The 21715-nt window shown below is 43.0% G+C and overlaps 2 pseudogenes; one reads left to right on the forward strand and one right to left on the reverse strand.

Moving 5' to 3' along the window:
* The first annotated feature begins 8030 nt into the window (after positions 1-8030).
* The window catches only part of LOC114112122 (antigen WC1.1-like), a 96300-nt pseudogene continuing 82615 nt past the window's right edge, over positions 8031-21715 (forward strand).
* On the reverse strand, positions 11801-11967 carry LOC114114114 (DNA-directed RNA polymerases I, II, and III subunit RPABC4-like; annotated as a pseudogene).

A 21715-nucleotide genomic window follows, 5' to 3' on the forward strand; every position in this document is an offset into this window, starting at 1 on the left:
TTAAACCTCCATTTTCTCATGTGTAATTTGGGAATAATAATGCTACATTATAATGCTGCTGTAATGTGCTGAATTGCTTTACAATCCATAAGGCCAATGAAATAGTTATCCTAAGCGAAAGAAGGGAATTCTTTTTGTTCTTTACTTCAGCACTTCTAATTCACTATAGAATCTGTCAAACTTTTTTATAACAAAATTTCCTTCCTGTTACAGTCGTATGTTGCTTTCATTGAAAACGTGCCAAATGGTAAATATATCAACATCCTGCCCACCCCGTCATGTTGGAGATTACGAGTGAAATGACACAAAACAAAACACACACACACAAGAGACAGATGATACACACACTCCGGCCGGAGGAACAGAACTGTGCAAACTATTTGCACTTTATTATTATAAAACCCCCCTAGGCAGAATTCCAGATTGCATGAATAAGCCTTTTCAGTACAGCGCAGGTGCATACATGTTATCGTACAGCAACAGGGAGTGAAATTCCGGCCTACTGCAGAGTCTGTCCAGAGCCCTTATCACAAGAAGGAAATGTTCCCTCGTTTGCAAGGGACCATTAGTCTCAAGGCTGTGTCCGTCTCCTTGGCAGAACATCTTGTTTGTAAGCAGCACATCTCCACTTTCCCTATTGTGGCGGCATTAACCCTTCACCATCATATCTGATTAAGATCAGAGCACGAGACTTCATGGTCTTCACAGTCAGTAAGCTGTGGTTTTTCTTCTGTATCTTCAGATACAAGGAAACTTACAGCCTCTATGCACTTTTAGAACTGGCTATCTCAGCCCTGCTCTGGAAATGGGCTGTGTTTCTTTCTGGATATTGGAATTTACTGCATTCGCTGCAGAAAGGCATTGTTGTGAGCCACGCATAGCTCATACCTTTTAATAGCTTTGAAATACCTTTACAACAAAGGGTGCAACTTGCATTGTGTTAAGTTCGCACAACAAGTTGAATTATGTTTTCAAAGAAAAACAGTTCTTTTTGATAGGAATGATTTGTGTGAAACATCTATCAGAGTACCATTCATTCATTCATTCATTCATTTATTCATTAGACATAGTTTGACATTTTTAACTAACAGGCATTGGGGATACAGAGGTTAATTAGACACAGACTTTTACCAAGTAGATTCCAGCTTATAAAGTAAAATTAGCAAGGAAACAATTCAATTCATGACGGTAAGGTTAGATTCATGAGCAGTAGAATGGGGCAGAGAGAGAAGGGGTGAAGTATGGAAGACTCACAACTCTGATTGGCACCAATTACCATCACAATATGTGGTTTCTGGGAAATTTCTGACAGCTCCAGTCAAGGCTCTAGGTGAAAAGTGAAAGTGAAAGTGGATGTTGCTCAGTCGTGTCCAACTCTTTGGGACTGCTTGAACTATACAGTCCATGGAATTCTCTAGGCCAGATTACTGGAGGGGGTAGCCTTTCCCTTCTGCAGGGTATCTTCCCAACCCAAGGATCGAACCAGGTTCTCCTGCATTGCAGGTAGATTCTTTACCATTGAGCTATCAGGGAAACCCAGGCTCCAGGTAACAGAATTGAATTCCTGTTCTAGCGCGCCTGTGATTCCCAGGAAGGGATAGAGAAAGATGCCCTAATAATGTTTCTGTATCACTACTGTGTCCTACTGCTAACTAGTGGTTATAATATCACTACTAATGCCAACTCATTTAAGCCTCAGAAAATTCTGCCATCTAGGCCCAAACAAAACCCTCCACTTGTAGAGGAAACCACTACACAGAGAGAAAGCAAGAACCCTTTTCAAGGTTGCATGCATGGTACGTGGCTGAACTGTGAATCAGGACAGGACAGACTGACTCCTGAGTCTGTTCTCCTGACCCTTGCACTGCACTCTCTGAAGTTCATTGTGGACACAGCTGGTTGCAGTCCTCCCTAAAACTTTCTTTCATCAAATCTTTGATGAGATTGGACACTGATATTTCCTTATGTGTCAGAGAAGATGCACCTTCATCCGCGGGTGTGTTGGTCCTTGCTGACCCTGCACCCCCAGCTCTGGGGTAGGTACAGGGAGTTGTGGGCACCGAATGCCAGCCCTGTTAACTCCTCCATGTTTGGGGAAGATCCCCTGCAGAAAAATACTCCAGTATTCTTGCATGGAGAATTCCATGGACAGGGCAAACTGGTGGGCTACCGTCCATGGGGTCACAAAGAGTTAGACACAACTGAGAGACTAATACTTTCGCCTCACTTTCCAGCCCACCATTCCCTGTAACAGGGTCTGGAGCCTTTAAGAGTGTCTTACCTGTGAGAGCTCCATCCTGAGGTGAGACCATGTGTACCTGGTTCACTAAACAAATCCCTATGTCATCCGGTGGGAGGGATACTGGACTCCAGAAGGCACGTCCTGTGTTCTAGGTGTCTGGCCAGTGGTTTCTGGTGATGGTGTAGAGTCCATAACTGGGTAAGGAATGATGACTCTGGGCCCAGAGGGAATAGAGAATCAATTCTAAGTGAATCAGCAGATCCTGATCCTACTCCACCACCTGAGTTTAAATTCTAATTCTGATATTTATGATCAGTTTTTATCATTAATATGTTAAAGTCCCAGATATAGAAGGAAATAGGGCTCAAGTACAGTCATGGGGCCAGGGAGTGAGAGGACCAAATGAAAAGTAAGCAATCCTTATACATGTGCTTAGTCACTCAGTTGTGTCTGACTTATTGCGACCCTATGGAATATAGCTGACCAGGCTCCTCTGTCCATAGGGATTCTCCAGAGGGATGGTATGGGAGGGAGGAGGGAGGGGGGTTCAGGATGGGGAACATGGTATAACTGTGGAGGATTCATGTATGGCAAAACCAATACAATATTGTAAAGTAATTAACTTCCAATTAAAATAAATAAACTTATATTTAAAAAAATAATACTGGAGAGGGTTGCCATGCCCCTCTCCAGGGGATCTTCCCAACCCACGGATAGAACCAAGGTCTCCTGCATTGCAGGCAGATTTTTTATAGTCTGAGCCATCTTGGAAACCCTATTCTTGTATAAATAATGGATAAATATTAGCATATTTAGAGGGAGAAATTTTCTCAGTCATGTCCAACTCTTTGCTACCCCATGGGCTATACAGTCCATGGAATTTTCCAGGCCAGAATACTGGAGTGAGTAGCTTTTCCCTTCTCCACGGGAAAGACTAGAGATCTCTTCAAGAAAATTAGACAAAACAAAGGAACATTTCATGCAAAGATGAGCACAATAAAAGGCAGAAATGGTATGGACCTAACAAAAGCAGAAGATATTAAGAATATTAAGAAAATGTGGCAAGAATACATGGAAGAGCTATAGAAAAAAGAACTTAATGACCCAGATAACCACAGTGGTATGATCACTCACCTAGAGCCAGACATCCTGGAGCCCCAAGTCAAGTGAGCCTTAGGAAGCATCACTATCAACAAAGCTAGTGGAGGTGATGGAATTCCAGCTGAACTATTTCAAGTCCTAAAAGATGATGCTGTGAAAGTGCTGCACTCAATATGTCAGCAAATTTGGAAAACTCGGCAGTGGTCACTGGACTGGAAAAGGTCAGTTTTTATTCTATTCCCAAAGAAAGGCAATGCCAAAGAATGCTCAAACTACCACACAATTGTACTTATCTCACACGCTAGTAAAGTAATGCTCAAAATTCTTTAAGCTAGACTTCAACAGTACGTGAACTGTAAACTTTCAGATGTTCAAATTGGATTTAGAAAAGGCAGAGGAACCAGAGATCAAATTGCCAACATCCGCTGGATTGTGGAAAAAGCAAGAGAGTTCCAGAAAAACATATATTTCTGCCTCATTGACTATGCCAAATCTTTTTACTGTGTGGATCACAACAAAATGTGGAAAATTCTTAAAGAGATGGGAATACCAGACCACCTTACCTGCCTCCTGAAAAATCTGTATTCAGGTCAAGAAGCAATAGTTAGAACCAGACATGGAAAAAAGGATTGGTTCCAAATTGGGAAAGGAGTACGTCAAGGCTGTTATTGTCACTCTGCTTATTTAACTTATATGCAGAATACATAATGTGAAATGCCAGGCTGGGTGAAACACAAGCTGGAATCTAGATTGCTGGGAGAAATATCAACCACCTCAGATATGCAGATGACACCACCCTTATGGCAGAAAGTGAAGAGGAACTAAAAAGCCTCTTGATGAAAGTGAAAGAGGAGAGTGGAAAAGTTGGCTTAAAGCTCAACATTCAGAAAATGAAAATCATGGCACCCGGTACCATCACTTCATGGGAAATAGACAGGGAAACAGTGGAAACAGTTTATTTTGGGGGGCTCCAAAATCACTGCAGATGGTGATTGCAGCCATGAAATTATAAGACAATTACTCTTTGGGAGGAAAGTTATGACCAACCTAGACAGCATATTTAAAAGCAGAGACATTGCTTTGCCAACAAGGTCCATCTAGTCAAAGCTATGGTTTTTCCTATAGTCATGGATGGACCATAAAATTGGACCATAAAGAAAGCTGAGCATCAAAAAATTGATGCTTTTGAACTGTGATGCTGAAGACTCTTGAGTCCCTTGGATTGCAAGGAGATCAAACCAGTCAATCTCAAATATTCATTGGAAAGACTGATGGTGAAACTGAAGCTCCAATAGTTTGGCCACCTGATGCTAAGAACTGACTCATTGGAAAAGACCCCAATGCTGGAAAATATTGAAGACAGGAGGAGAAGGGGACGACAGAGGATGAGATGGTTGGATAGCATCACTGACTCGATGGACATGAGTTTGAGCAGGCTCTGGGAGTTGGTGATGGACAGGGAAGCCTAGCCTGCTACAGTCCATGGGGTGGCAAAGAGTCGGACCCAATTGAGTAACTGAACTGAACTGAACTGGAAGGGAGAAATGCATATGTTCAGTTGTCTTTTCTCCTTTTTTTATTTACCTGAGGCTCAAGGATGAAGCACAGACAAGGTAGGACAGAGAAGCTGTGTCTGCTGACCGGGTTGAGGGGTCCTTCCAGTGGGGATGTGACAGGGCTGTGGAATGGCCCGCAGCTGTCCTCCGTGTTTGCCCCACTGAGACCTTATGGTGTGGGAGGGGTAGGGTGTGAAATTGTCTCTGGGCTTTGCCGGGGACTCTGGAGTGTGTGTGTCACAGGTGGGTCATTTCCACATGTGTGCTGAAATGACAAGAGTCAGGGTGAGCAGGCCTCAGGGTGGGCTTATGTGGGCTTCAGGAGTGCATCAGGGGAATCTTGAGCCTCAGAGGGTGTGAGCGTTGTGGGCAGCATGTTAGTGACCTTGAATTTTGTCAGTGTCTTATATCCCTTCAGGACCTTTCTCAGTCTCTCTACTCATCCCAGCACTGCACTCTGGGGACCATCTGAGAGCTTCTCTGCTCAGTGGAAACGGAACAAGGCAGCAATGGCCACACTGGACATCAGCCCCTTCCGCTTGGCTCTGTCCCCACCACCCACCTGTGCTCCCATTCTTGTCACCACCATTCCTCTCAAATGCAGAACGGAGGATGTGGGGTCACTGATGGCTGGAGACAGCACGAATCCCTTCTCTTCTCTGATTCACTAGCCTCTTCTTTGCCCCCTGCCTTCAGCCACCCTCCAGCAGAAGGCTTTCTACTTCCCCTTCTGTCGGGAGCTGTTCCCATAAGTTCTATTTTGCATCTTCTTTAGTTATGGTTTATAATACAATTATGTTCAAAATCCTATCAAACAAAACTTTCAATATACAATGGGGAAAAACGGGAAGGTCATCATTCTAAATTATATATTTTCTCCTTGGGATTCCAGAATCCTATCTTGGAGGGCTAGAGTTAAACCATGACTCTTACCTTCTGCTTATTTCCTGTAGCAGCAATCTCTCTCTCTCTCTCCCTAAAACCCCATTTGGGGACTAGTTGAAATGCAATTAAGGAAAAGGGATTTAGCATGGCTAAAAAGCCCCTTATATATACCTAATGTTTCTCTATATCTACTTATTAATCTATTAGTTCACCACTGCCATCATAATCAATCCATCATCCAGTCTCCTTAATCTATTTCTTTGTTGTTGTTCAGTCACTAAGCCATGTCTTAATTTGTAACCCGGTGAACTGCAGTACAGCAGGCTTCCCTGCCCTTCACTATCTCCTGGAGTTTGCTCAAGCTCATGTCCATTGAGTCAATGAGGTTATCTAATGATCTCACCTGCCAGCCCCTTCTCCTCTTGCCCTCAAACTTTTCCAGCATCAGGGATTTTTCCAATAAGTCGGCTCTTCACATCAGGTGGCCAAAATATTGGAGCTTCAGCTTCCACATCAGTCCTTCCAACGTATATTCAGGGTTGATCTATTTGTTTAACATCTATCGACATTGCTATTTTAATTAGTTTCTTTATAGTTCAAACAATGCCTCTGTTGTCTTCATCAATAGACTATTCTAAGAAGTTTAAATATGAAAATAATATGATTGTGATCTTTAAAAAATAAAAAGCACTTAAATCTTACTTGACTTTTTTGCTATTGTTGTTACTCAGTTGCTTAAGTCATGTCTGACTCTTTGTAACCCCATGGACTGCAGCAACTAAAGCTTCTCTTCCCCTCACTATCTCCTGAAGTTTGCTCAGACTTATGTCCATTGACTTGGTGATACTATCAAACCATCTCATCCTCTGTCACCTCTCTCTCCTTTGCCCTCAGTATTTCCCAACATCAGGGTCTTTTCCAATGAGCAGGTTCATCATATCAAGTGGCCAAAGTATTGGAGTTTCAGTTTCAGCATTAGTCCTTCTAATGGATATTCAGCATTGATTTCCTTTAAGATTGACTGGTTTGTCCTCCTTGCGGTCTAAGAGACTCTCAAGAGTCTTCTCCACACCACAATTTAAAAGCATCAGTTCTTCAGCCCTCAGACTTCTTTATCCAACTTCTCACATCCATACATGACTACTGGAAAAGCCATGGCTTTGACTGTACAGACTGTTGTTGGCAAAGTGGTGTCTCTACTCTTTAACATGCTGTCTAGGTTTGTCAAAGCTTTCTTTCCAAGGAGCAAGCATCCTTTAATTTCAAGGCTGCAGTCACCATCTGCAGTGACTTTGGAGCTCAAGAAAATAAAACCTGTGACTCTAGTTTCCAGGAATTTGTCATTCGCCGGTCTGTCACCTTGTTGCAATCCTATAAACTGCACACTTACAAAGTGGAATAGGATGCTATTAGACAAGCAGCATCCATGTAGAAGCTGATACCTTCATGTGTTGGACAAGGACTGCTGCTTCTGGGTGGCTGCACAGAGGGGAAGAGTTGGGTCTGTAAATACAGAAGACTGCATCCCCTCTCACTCTTCAAAAGGCAAGTATAGCCCAGGTGAACTGTGCCTGCCAGACAGAGTGGTCTTAGAGGCTAAGAAAGATCCCTGATGGGAAAAGTTAGGTTCTGTCAAAGTCCTGTGTTATTATGACCCCCATGTGCTCCAGGGCCCCGTCTCCAGATCATTCTGAGAAGGGAGGAAAGACCAACAATCTCATCCCTGCAACCTGATGGTTTCCACCTCACCCCTTCAAGCTCACCTATGAATTCCTATTTTCCTGTCCTCAGTTTCTGCTGGCCTGACAATTACTCTCATATTTCAAACCTTCTTGTACTTCTCTGCTTTGGCCTTGAACTCAGTCCAGGGGAAGATAAATGCTTGATTCCACCAGAGATATTCTCCAAGGGCCAACCAATCGCACACCCTGACCCTGTGAGATCTCACAGTCTGTAGCGATCGGCCAGTGTGATCGGGGAAGAAAAACCACTCATGCTTTCTGAGGCAACTTTTCTCTGCCAACCCCTGTCATGGGGCTCTCAGGGACCACAGAAACAGAAGGCCAAAGGACCATGTTGCTCATATAAGGAGATGTTGAAGATTCAGAAGCTCATTGGTGTCTGAGCTGCAGAAATTGGCTGATGCAGCCTCCGATAGTGCCTAAATGGTAAATGAGAGCCTATTGGCTCTCAGGAGGGAGGGTGTAAGGGGTGGTCTATATAGGCCCCGGTCAGCACCCTGACACCTCCTCACAGGCTGATCCTGCAGCTGAGACTATGACCTTGAGGACGTGGGCTCAGGATGGCTCTGGGCAGACACCTCTCCCTGCGGGGACTCTGTGTCCTCCTCCTTGGAACCGTGGTGGGTGGTCAAGGTAAGAGCTGCCCCTCTGTCCTGGGTCCACAGCAGGGAGTGGATGCCTTGGTGAAGGGAAAGGTGTCTGGACTTGTGGAACCTGGCCTCAGGGTTTTTGACCAACAAGGAACCACGGTGACTGTGAATACTGGTCCCTCACCTGTGGGTGGTCTACTGGTTGTAAGAGCAGATTTTACAGAGCAGTGAGGTTTGGTCTGGACTGAGCTGGGTCACCCTGAGTCCCTCCACTATCTCCGTTGTTCTCAGGGAGCTTCTAGAGTCCCAGTGACTCCCAGTGTGTAGGAGATCCAATGACTGACCCCAGCTGGGACTCTGGACTGTTCCCACACACTCCACATGCCTGGTGTGTGAGCAGTGCCCCAGGGTCCCTGTGTTTCCTGTGTCTATGCTCCTGTGGGCTCTGTGCTGTAGTGTGTTAGGCTGTGTGTGTGTGTGAGGGTGAGGGAGGTTGTGTGCATGTGTCTGAAGATGTGTGTGTGTGTGTGTGTGTGTGCGTGTATCTGTGTGTGTGCGTGTATCTGTGTGTGTGAGGATGCATGTGTACGTGAGAGAGAGAGAGAGAGAGAGAGAGAGAGAGAGAGAGAGAGAGAGAGAGAGAGAGAGAGAGAGAGAGAGAGAGAGTGTGGAGCCTGTCTGTTTGAGAGAAACAGGGCTGCTGAGCAGGAACTGAGTCCGCTGGTCTGTGAAGCACACAGGGTCCCCACAGGGCTGGGGGTCATGCTGCTGCATGTAACCGGACCAGAGATAACTGTGCACCTGTCTGCCTCTCTCTGGCTCCTCTCCTCTGTCCTCTGGGCTCCCCTCTGCTTATCACCATGTTTGCCCAGCACTGGGCTCTGTGAGAGGCTCTGCCTGCTGGCTTCACCTCTTCCCACCAGGTGTCCGTTGTGGAGGAGGGGAGTCCACAGCCAGGAGAGGGGACCTCTTGTCTGTAGAGATCAGTTGATGTGCAGCCCCAGGCGTATAAGTTCCTGAGTCCCTGCCCCAGTCCCTGTGACATTTTCTGATGTGCTGGGAGCCTGGGATAGTCTTTTCCCCTTCCAGGATCTGCTGTGACTCTGTAGGGAGCACTCTTATAGCCACTGAGTCATATGTGTTCCTTATATATTTTGGATATTAACCCCTCATGAGATACATGATTTGAAAGTTCTTCTTCTCCATTCTGCGCATTGTCTTTTCATTTTGTGTACTGTTTCTTCTGTTCTACAGGAGCTTTTTAGGTTGATGTTAATGTGGTCCCATTGTTTATTTTGATTTTGTTGCTTGTGCTTTAGCTGTCATACCCAAGAATTCATTGCCAATATCCACATCCAGGAGTTTTCCCTGTTTTCTTCTAGGAGTTTGTGGTTTCAGGTCTTAAATAGATTTATGTCTTTGATCTATTTTGAGTCTATTTTTCTGTGGTACTAAGATAGGGATCTAGTTTCATTCTTTTGCATATAAATATCCAGTTTTCCTAACAGCATTTACTGAAAAGACCATGCTTGCCTCACTGAGTATTCTTGCCTCCCTTGTCAAATATTCATTGACTGTCCATGCACGGGTTTATTTTTGGGCTCTCAGTTCTGTTAATTGCTTGATGTGTCTATTTTCATATCATTGCCATAAAATTTGTTTTTATGTATTTGGCTACAGCAGGTCTTGCCTGCAGTACCTGTGATATTTGATCTTTATGCAGCATGCATTTCTTCAGTTGCAGCATGCCATGTTACTTATGTCATGTGAACTCCTAGCTGTAACATGTGGCATCTATTGCAGCATGAGCTTCTCCACTGCAGCAGACGGGCTTCTCTCTAGTTGTGATTCATAGCCTCGAGTGCACAGAGGGCTCAGTAGTTGTAGTGCATGGCCTTAGTTGCCCTGCAGCACGTGAGATCTTAGTTACCCAACTAGGGACTGAACTTGAGACCCCTGCATTGGAAGGCAGATTCTTTTTATTTTTTTTACAAAAAATAATATCTTTATATAAGCCATTAGTTCAGTTCAGTTCAGTTGCTCAGTCCAACTCTTTGCAACCCCATAAATTGTAGCACACCAGGCCTCCCTGTCCATCGCCAACTCCCAGAGTTCACTCAAACTCACGTCCATTGAATCAGTGATGCCATCCAGCCATCTCATCTTCTGTCATCCCCTTTTCCTCCTGCCCCCAATCCCTCCCAGCATCAGAGTCTTTTCCAATAAGTCAACTCTTTGCATGAGGTGGCCAAAGTACTGGAGCTTCAGCTTTAGCATCGTTCTTTCCAAAGAACACCCAGGACTGATCTCCTTTAGGATGGACTGGTTGGATCTCCTTGCAGTCCAAGGGACTCTCAAGAGTCTTCTCCAACACCACAGTTCAAAAGCATCAATTCTTCAGTGCTCAGCTTTCTTCACAGTCCAACTCTCACATCCATATGACTACTGGAAAAAACATCTTGACTAGATGGACCTTAGTCGGCAAAGTAATGTCTCTGCTTTTGAATATGCTATCTAGGTTGGTCATAACTTTCCTTCCAAGGAGTAAGCATCTTTTAATTTCATGGCTACAGTCACCATCTGCAGTGATTTTGGAGCCCCCCAAAATAAAGTCTGACACTGTTTCCACTGTTTCCCCATCTATTTCCCATCAAGTTATGGGACGAGATGCCATGATCTTAGTTTTGTTGAGCTTTAAGCCAACTTTTTCACTCTCCTCTTTCACTTTCATCAAGAGGCTTTTTATTGCCTCTTCACTTTCTGCCATAAGGGTGGTGTCATCTGCATATCTGAGGTTATTGATATTTCTCCCGGCATTCTTGATTCTAGCTTGTGTTTCTTCCAGCCCAGTGTTTCTCATGATGTACTCTGCATAGAAGTTAAATAAGCAGGTTGATAATATACAGCCTTGGCATACTCCTTTTCCTATTCGGAACCACTCCGTTGTTCCATGTCCAGTTCTAACTGTGGCTTCCTGACCTGCATATAGGTTTCTCAAGAGACAGGTCAGGTGGTCTGGCATTCCAATTTCTTTCAGAATTTTCCAGTTTATTGTGATCCACACAGTCAAAGGCTTTGGCATAGTCAATAAAGCAGACATCGATGTTTTCCTGGAATTCTCTTGCTTTTCCGATGATCCAGCAGATGTTGGCAATTTGATCTCTGGTTCCTCTGCCTTTTCTAAAACCAGCTTGAACATCAGGAAGTTCATGGTTCACGTATTGCTGAAGCCTGGCTTGGAGAATTTTGAGCATTACTTTACTAACATGTGAGATGAGTGCAACTGTGCAGTAGTTTGAGCATTCTTTGGCATTGCCTTTCTTTGGGATTGGAATGAAAACTGCCCTTTTCCAGTCCTGTGGCCACTGCTGAGTTGTCCAAATTTGCTGGCATATTGAGTGCAGCACTTTCACAGCATCATCTTTCAGGATTTGAAACAGCTCAACTGGAATCCCATCACCTCCACTAGCTTTGTTCGTAGTGATGCTTTCTAAGGCCCCCTTGACTTCACATTCCAGGATGTCTGGCTCTAGGTGAGTGATCACACCATCGTGATTATCTAAATACAGTAAGGTTTTTAAAATGAAATCTTATGTATATAGTTGTATTCGTAAAGCACACTAATCAAAATCTATACAACATTAACACCAAATCCAAGTAAGATATTCGTCTGAACTTCATGTTTCACCAAGCATCTAAAACCACCAGTCTTTTGGTCATTCTCTTGTACATTATTCTGTATCCACACTCTGCATCAGATTGGATCCCTTGATTTTATTTCGTGTGTGACATTCTCCACAGATATATATCATTGGTTGATGCTTAGAAGGCTGAACATTCTGGGTGTCCATTGTTGTCTGTAACACAGAGCAACTTCTCAGCCTTTCCAGACAGATTCCAATATGCCTCTGTGCCACGGCCAACTTCCCCAGAAGGTGGATTCTTAACCACTGGACCACCAGGAAAGTCCCCTGATGATGTGAGCATTTCAAAGTCTTTATTGGATTTGCTACAATAATGCTTCTGTTTTATTTTTACTTTTTTTTTTGGGGGGGGCCACAAAGCATTTGGGATCTTAGCTCTCTGGCCAGGGATTCAACCTGCACCCCCTGCATTAGAAGGCAAAGTCTTAACCCCTGGGCTCCCAGAGAAGTCTCTCCAGCTTTATTTTGTTTGTTTGTTTTTTTATTTGTTTTTGTGTTATTTTTATTTTTGCTTCACTGGGTCTTTGTTTCTTCCCACTGGCTTTCTCTAGTTGCAGAAGTTGGGACTGCCCTTCCCTGTGGTGCTCACTCTTCTCGCTGCAGTGCCTTCTCTCGTTGTGGAGCACAGACTCTAGGTACACGGGCTTTGTTACTCTGTGGAATGTGGGATCTTCTTGGGCCCAAGATGGAAACTGTGTCCCCTGTATTGGTAGGCAGATTCTTAACAACTTGACCACCAGGCAAGTCGCCTCCAGTTTTGCTATTATTTTCTCTTTTTCACTTTAAAATTGCTTTGGCTATTTGAGGTTCTGTGGTTTGACACAAATTTTAAGATGTTTTTCTATTTCTGTGAAAAATGCTACTGGAATTGCTTTGAATCTATAGATGGCTTTGGGTAGTATAGACATTTTAACAATATTAATTCTTCCAATCTATGAACATGGGCTCTCTTTCTATTTTATTAGTATCTTCTTCAACGTCTCTCATTAGTCTTATTGATTTTGTGTATAGCTCTTTCATCTTTTTGGTTAAATTTATTCTTAATATTTTATGGTTTCTTATACAGTTTTAATGGGATTTTTTCTTTTTTTTTCCAGATGTTCCCTTGTTAGTGTGTAGAAATGCAACCAATTTCTGTAGATTGATTTTGTCCCCTGTGATTTTATTGAATTTATTAGTTTAACAGTTGTTTTTATTGGTATACTATTAGAATTTTCTATATATAATATCGTGTCTTCTGCAAACAGAGAAAAGTTTCTTTTTCTATTTGGGTAATTTTATTTCTTTTTGCTTAATTTCTTTGGCTGGGACTTCCAGTACTATGTGGATTAAGATTGGTAACAGAGCACATACTTATGTTATTCCTGATCTTAGAGAAACATTGAATTTGATATTAACTTTGGGCTTCTAATATACGATTTATATTATATTGAGAAATATTCCTTCTATATCCAGTTTTTGAGAGGTAAAAAAATTTAAGAGTGTTGAATTTTGTCAAACATTTTTTCTGCATCTACTGAGATAGTCTTATGATTTTTATCTTTCATTGTATTAATGTGGTGTATGACATTTATTGATTTACACATGTTGAACTATCTTTGCATCCTAGAGATTAATTCCACTTGCTCACAGTGTATAATCTTTTTAATGTGTTGTTGAATTCACTTGGCTAAATTTGTTAGGAATTTTGGCATTTATATTAATCAGGGACATTGGCTTGTAATTTTCCTTTCTTGTAGTGTTTTTACATAGCTTTGGTATCAGGCTAATGCAGGCCATATAAAATGATTTGTGGAGTGCTCATTTCTCAATTTTTAGAAGAGTTTAAAAAGAATGGATGTTTTTCTTGTATAGATATTGATAGAATTCACCAGCAAAAATTTCTGAATCATTTTTCCTAGATTATCCAAGTTGTTGGCCTATAATTTTCCATAGTAGCCTCTTATGATTTGTATTCTGTTGTATCCGTTTTAATGGCCCCTGTTTCCTATCTGATTTTATTTATTTCAATCTTCTCATTTATTTTCTTGGTTAGTATAGCTTAAAGTTTGTCATTTTTGTTTATTTTTTTCAAGAATGACCTCTGTTAATCTTTTCTATCACTTTCCTATATTCTATTTCATTTATTTATGCTCTAATCTTTGTTTCCCCTTCCTTTGCTAGATTTTGGTTTACTTTGTTCTTCTCTCTTAGTTCTTTGATTTGTCATTTAGGTTGTCTATTTGAGATGTTTCTTTTTTTCTTAAGTATGCGTTTATCACTATAAATTTTCCTCATAACTGCTTTGGATGCAGTATATAGTGTTGGAATGTGTGTTTCTACTTTTGTTTATCTCAGAATATTTTTGATATGCCTTTGGATTTCTTTTTTTTCATTGGCTATTCAGGAGCTTGTTGTTGAATTTCCATGTATTTGTGATTTTGCCAGTTTCCTCCTATTGCTGATTTTTAAATTTCAAATAGCTGTACTCAGAAAATATATTTGATAATATTTCTATATTTTTGAATTTGTTAAGACTCGTTTTGTTGCTTAACATGATCTATTCTAGAAAATATTCTGTGTGTATTTGAGAAGAATATGTATTCTGCTGCAGGTGGATAAAATGTTCTGTATATGTCTGTTAAGTCCATTTGTTTATTAGGTTCTTCAAATCCTCTGTTTCTAATTGATTACCTGTCTGAATGATGTATAATAAATTCAGGTGCTCTGACAACTCTGAGGACTCTGGCAAGCATTGCAGGAGATGTGAAGTGGCTGTAGGGTTTGTTAGTATACACAACAGTACCCCCATGTCCAGTGGCTAGGGACCATGGCAGACAGTGGCAGTGGCTAGAGTCAGTGCCAGAAGTGTGCACCCAGTTGGCATTGAGGGGCCAGGTACAGGTGCCTATATACGTCAGGGACCAGTTATAGACACACATATGGCATGTATCACAGGCCAGCATTTATTAAAAGGTTAATCTAGGAGTAGATATCGCCCAAACATACTCACCTGGATGTTGGCAGCATTCAGACCTTGGTGGACTGTTTAACTGAGAGCACCAGTCCCTTTCTGCCATGAGCTGGAGGTCTCCCGCAATTCCTTATCATGTGGGTCTCTCCATACATAGCTCACAATGTGGCAACTGGCTTCATCAAGACATAGAGAGCAGGATAGGTCACCAGGAGAAACCAGAATTGTCTTAAAAACTAATCTCTTAAGTGACATCTCATCACTTTCATCAAATTGCATTGGTTAGACTCATGTTACTAGATACACCCAAGGGTGGGGATTACACAAGGACATGAACACCAGATGACAGGAACAACTGGTATGCTTTAGAGCTTGTTACCACAGTCCTATGTTCCTAAGCTGGGTGAGATGCTCCCTATGGACAGAGAAGGAGAGGGAGGATTCCCCCCTGGATCCCAGGCCATGAGCTGCAACTGAGATGAGGGGGAGCTGGGCCCTAGTAGTCTTGGGCATATCTACAGGGAGGGCAGCATCCAGAGTCTCTGAAGACCTCTCCTTAGTGGTGTCCCTGGAGCTGGTTCTACAGGCTTGTGAGAGATACCTGTGCCTCCCTTCCTGCCCCAGGTTCAGTGATGGCACATTGGGAGCTTCGCGTTGGCCATGGTGGGAATGTTTATACCACAAAGGTCATAAATGCTATTCACAGGGATTTGTTTTCAGACATCAGAGTATTTACATTTTAATAATTACCAGCAGTCCACTGCATGGTCTGCCAAAATCTCTTGTGTCCTGTGTCTGTGTCTCTCTTGCAGATCTGGAGGTGAGGCTGAATGATGGAACCCACCGCTGTGAGGGGAGAGTGGAAGTTAGGCTCCAAGGAGAATGGGGTACAGTGAATGATCACAACTGGAGTATGGAGGAGGCAGCTGTGGCGTGCAGACAACTGGGGTGTGGAGGTGCTGTTGATGCTCCCAAAGGGGCTAAATTTGGACTAGGAGTTGGACCCATTTGGTTTGATTATATCTACTGCAAAGGGCATGAGTCAGCTATCACAGAGTGTAGTTATCCTACTGTGAAAGACCATCGTCCTGAGGGCCATTCCCATGACAAGGATGCTGGAGCAGTCTGCTCAGGTAAGTGCTATCTGGTCCAAAAGGGAATCCCTAGCAGGAGAAGCCTCAGTCTCATTCCCAGAATAACTATGAGAATATGGATCACAGCGTTTAGAACATTCCTGAGTATTACTATTTCCACATGCTCACAAAAAGAGAATTTTAAATGTTGATGAACACTAGTAATGTCTCCATCTATAATTTTCCTACAAATGAACTCCTTTTTAATGCAGAAACCAGAGTTGCTAAAGTGCCATCTGATCACTTTTTGTCAAATTCTATTTGTTAGATGCATGTTACTAGGTACATTCAAGTGTGGATTACACAAGGACATGAATACCAGGCGGCTGGAATAATTGGGACACTTCAGAGCCTGTTACCCCAGCCTTCTGTTCCTGAGCTGGATGAGATGCTCCCTATGGACAGGGAAGGAGAGGGAGGATTCCTCCCTGGATCCTGGGCCACGAGCAGTAACTGAGACGGGGAAGCTGGGCCCTAGTAGACTTGGGCACATCTACAGGGAGGGCAGCATCCAGAGTCCCTGAAGTCCTGTCCTCGGTGGTGTCCCTGGAGCTGGTTCTACAGTCTCCTGAGAAATACCTGGTGCCTCCCTTCCTGCTCCAAGTTCAGTGAGCTTGGGAGCTTCAAGCTGGCCATGGTGGGAATGTTTATACCACAGAAGTCAACACTTTCTATTCACAGTGATTTTTTCAGAGAATAGAGTATTCATCTTTTAATACTTACCAGCACACCACTGGTGCAAGTCTCCAAAATCTCTCCTGTGTCCTGTGTCTCTCTTGCAGCTCTGGAGGTGAGGCTGAAGGATGGAGCCCACCGCTGTGAGGGGAGAGTGGAAGTGAAGCACCAAGGAGAATGGGGCACAGTGGATGATCTGAACTGGAGCATGGAGGAGGCAGCTGTGGTGTGCAGACAGCTGGGATGTGGAGGTGCCACTGATGCTCCCAAGAGAGCTCATTTTGGACCAGGGATTGGCCCCATTTGGTTTCGTTATATTTATTGCAAAGGTCCAGAGTCAGCTATCACGGAGTGTAGTTATCCTCCTGTTAAAGATCATCGCCCTGAGGGCAATTCCCATGACAAGGATGTGGGAGCAGTCTGCTCAGGTAAGCCCTGTTGTCTGAGAGGGATTCCCAGCAGAAAAAGCCTCAGTCTTATTCACAGAATAGCTATGAGAATATGGATCACATACTTTAGAACTTACTTGGATGGTGGTCTTTATACTTAACCGCTGGACTACCAGGGTGGTCTTTATACTTCATACTTGGATGAAGATTTCAGTTACACAGTGCTTTCTTGAACATTAGGTACTCAAAGGAACGTAAGGTCTGACTTGGTCCTGAGCTTTCTATAAAGAAAGCTGAGCACCGAAGAATTGATCCTTTTGAACTGTGGTGTTGGAGAAGACTCTTGAGAGTCCCTTGGACTGCAAGGAGATCCAACCAGTCCATCCTAAAGGAAATCAGTGCTGAATATTCATTAGAAGGATTGATGCTGCAGCCTGATGTGAAGAACTGACTCATTGGAAAAGACCCTGATGCTGGGAAAGATTGAAAGGGGATGGAGAAGGGGACAACTGAGGATGAGATGGTTGGATGGCATCACCGACTCAATGGGCATGAGTCTGAGTAAACTCCGGGAGTTGGTAATGGACAGGGAGGCCTGGCATGCATTCAGTCCATGGGGTCACAAAGAGTCGGACATGACTGAGTGACTCAACTGAACTGAACTGAACTGGCCCTGGACAGAAAGTCTTCAGATCCACAGTCACTGGTTCCTCCAGTCTCTGTGATGTGTCTCATAGGAGGGAGGGAGGTGAGCTCAAATGAGTCATACATGTACAACCGTCAGGTTGAACCTTGATTAATTAGTTTCATCATTTCATTTTTGTATTCTTTCATGAGATGGTCAGACAAGTGCAACTACAGGATGGTATATGGGAGAGAAGCAGGCAAACAAAGTGTATTATACTCACTGGTCCTAGAGAGACAGAGACCATAAGATGGGTACATGGGAGAGGGGCCAATAGACCAGGATCCATCTGGCAGTGGGAACCCAATATGGGGTGTGAACACCCATGGAGAAGTGACAATACTGGGGGTCAGGGTGGAGGTATACTAGGAAAAGGGGGATTTCATGGGTGCATTTGAATATCACTAGGTCACAGGGGAGGGCAAGAAGGGGGATTTGTGGCAGGGGCTAATCTTACGCAGGTGCACCTGTTCACCTGGGTGGGGAGGTCACCTCCTATTTGTGGGGTTGTTGAGGCTGCAGAAAAACCTAAAGTTTTAAATTTACAACACTGAAGTTGGAGCAAACCTAAGGGCAGTGAGGGTAAGAAGCGTGAAATGACACATAAAAAGGGCTCAAACCTGACTATATGTATTTCACCTGCACTGAGGTTAAAACTAGAATGTGATTGGGTGGTCACAGTGTTTGCCAGAGATGTTCCCAGTTGTTATCAGAATGTTTGATGAATTCTTCAGGACATTAATCCCAGCAGAATAGCTGGAACTGAGGAAGATATTATCAGATATCACAAGTTCCCTAAAACATGTGGTTGAGTCTTAGGAAAAGGTCACTCGACTTGATATGGTTTAAAGGTTCACCCTGAGGACATCTGCAGTAGGTCCCTAGCAGCCATAGCCAATCAGCTCTCTGTGTTTTGTTGGGGAAAATAACTGGAAAATTATCTTTTCCAATCTCACCTTTAGCAGATCTTTGATGGTATTCTTGAGGTCTCATAGAAAGCACTTCTTTCCTTTTTTACAAGTACTTTATTGAGGTATGACTGATATACAAAAAGCCATATGTAGTTGGTACAACTTGATGAGTGGGGTGATCAGTATACACCTGTGAAATCCTGACCACAGTCTATGCCACATATCTGTTGATTGCCTCAAAGGTTTTCCTTCACTCTCTTTATTACAATATTATTATTAAAATAATTATTTTAAGGGGCATTTGAATTTCAGTTAGGAGTTATTGTTTTTTTAATATAAATTTATTTATTTTAATTGGAGGTTTATTACTTTACAATATTGTATTGGAGTTATTGTTTTAAGAAAACATGTCTTTTGGCATTTCCAGTTGTTGTTGTTCGATCGCTAAGTCATGTATGAATCTTTGCAATATTTTGAGTTGCATCACACCAGGCTTCCCTGTCCTTCACTATCTCCCAGAATTTGCTCAAACTCACATTCATTGTGTTGATAATGCTATCTAGTCACCTAATTCTCTGCCGCCTCCTTCTCCTTCTGCCCTCAATCTTTCCCAGCATCAGGGTCTTTTCCAATGAGTCACTCTTCCAGTAACATTCCTTATTGTCATAATGTCTTAATTATAGTTCAAATTGCAGATGAACTTGTGAAATCTTACAGGAGGCCCTACCTTTTGATGAATCAGCATCTTAATAAAAAGGGAATGTGTTTTCTCGAAATTTTGTGTGATTTTGGTACTTCTAATATTATATTTAGAAAATTGGTGTCTTGATATTAATTCCAGTGGGACACACTTAATAAGAAACAGATTGGGTGTGCTCTGGCATTTAAAATTTGACTGTGGTTTGTACTCTCTGATTGGCGGCAGCAGTGGTTTAGTCTCCAAGTTTGTTCTGACTCTTTGTCACCCCATGGCCTCTAACCTGCCAGGCTTCTCTGTCCATGGGATTTTTCAGGCAAGAACGCTGGAGTGGGTTGCTATTCCATCCTCAACCCAGGAATCAAACCCAAGTCTCCTGTACTACAGGCAGATTTTACCATCTGAACCACAAGGGAAGTTCTATTTACCATTGCTCTAACCTAGGTTCTCAAGATTTTATGAACACTTTCCATTTTCTTCTATTAATCTTTGTCACCAGTTTCCTGCTACTGCTATCTCTTTTCTATATTTTCAGGAAATGTTTTACTGATATGAAGGTAAGTCAAAGTGGTGGTGATGCAGCAGAGATAAGACTAGAATAGCTGACCTTTTCATTACTTTAGTTGAAATTGAACTTTTGGAGTTTATTCCTCTCAATTTTAGGTGTCAGATATGTATGAGAAATTTAAGCTTCTGTAGGTGTGATCATTCACCTAGAGCCAGACATCCTGGAATGTGAAGTCAAGTGGGCCTTAGAAAGCATCACTATGAACAAGGCTAGTGGAGGTGAAGGAACTCCAGTTGAGCTATTTCAAATCCTGAAAGATGATGCTGTGAAAGTGCTGCACTCAATATGCCAGCAAATTTGGACAACTCAGCAGTGGCCACAGGACTGGAAAAGGTCAGTTTTCATTCGAATCCCAAAGAAAAGTAATGCCAAAGAATGCTCAAACTGCCACACAATTGCACTCATCTCACATGCTAGTAAAGTAATGCTCAAAATTCTCCAAGTCAAGTTTCAGCAATACATGAGCCGTGAACTTCCTGATTTTCAAGCTGATTTTAGAAAAGGCAGAGGAACCAGAGATCAAATTGCCAACATGTGCTGGATCATTGAAAAAGCAAGAGAGCTCCAGAAAAACATCTATTTCTGCTTTATAGACTATGCCAAAGCCTTTGACTGTGTGGATTACAATAAACTGTGGAAAATTCTGAAAGAGATGGGAATACCAGACTACCTGACCTGCCTCTTGAGAAACCTGTATGCAGGTCAGGAAGCAACAGTTAGAACTGGACATGGAACAACAGACTGGTTCCAAATAGGAAAGGGAGTACGTCAAGGCTGCATATTGTCACCCTGCTTACTTAACTTATATGCAGAGTACACCATGAGAAACGTTCGACTGGAAGAAGCACAAGCTGGAATCAAGATTTCCAGGAGAAATATCAATAACCTCAGATATGCAGATGATACCACCCTTATGGCAGAAAGTGAGGAGGCAATAAAAAGCCTCTTGATGAAAGTGAAAGTGGAGAATGGAAAAGTTGGCTTAAAGCTCAACATTCAGAAAACGAAGATCATGGCATCTAGTCCCATCACTTGATGGAAAATAGATGGGGAAACAGTGGAAACAGTGTCAGACTTTATTTTCGGGGGCTCCAAAATCACTGCAGATGGTAACTGTAGCCATGAAATTAAAAGACGCTTACTCCTTGGAAGGAAAGTTATGACCAACCTAGATAGCATATTCAAAAGCAGAGACATTACTTTGCCGACTAAGGTCCGTCTAGTCAATGGTTTTTCCAGTAGTCATATGGATGTGAGAGTTGGACTGTGAAGAAAGCTGAGCACTGAAGAATTGATGCTTTTGAACTGTGGTGTTGGAGAAGACTCTTGAGAGTCCCTTGGATTGCAAGGAGATCCAACCAGTCCATCCTAAAGGAGATCAGTCCTGGATGTTCATTGGAAGAACTGATGCTAAAGATGCAACTCCAATATTTCGGCCACCTCATGCAAAGAGATGACTCATTGGAAAAGACCCTGATGTTGGGAGGGATTGGGAGCAGGAGTAGAAGGGGACGACAGAGGATGAGATGGCTGGATGGCATCACCGACTCAATGGACATGAGTTTGAGTGAACTCCGGGAGTTGATGATGGACAGGGAGGCCTTGCATGCTGCGGTCCATGGGGTCACAAAGGGTTAGAGTGACTGAGCAACTGAACTGAACTGAACTGAACTGAAGATTACAGTGGGGCTTCCCTAGGGGCTCAAATGGTAAAGAAGCTTCCTGCAGTGCAGGAGACTGGGGCTCGATGCCTGGGTCAGGAAGATCCCCTGGATAAGGGAATGGAAACTCACTCCAATGTACTTGCCTGAATAACCCTGTGGACAGAGGTGCCTAGTGGGCTACAGTCCTTGGGGACGCAAAGAATTGGACACAACTGAGCAA

The sequence above is a fragment of the Ovis aries genome, chromosome 3, assembly GCF_016772045.2.
Source record: "Ovis aries strain OAR_USU_Benz2616 breed Rambouillet chromosome 3, ARS-UI_Ramb_v3.0, whole genome shotgun sequence".
Lineage (NCBI taxonomy): Eukaryota > Metazoa > Chordata > Mammalia > Artiodactyla > Bovidae > Ovis > Ovis aries.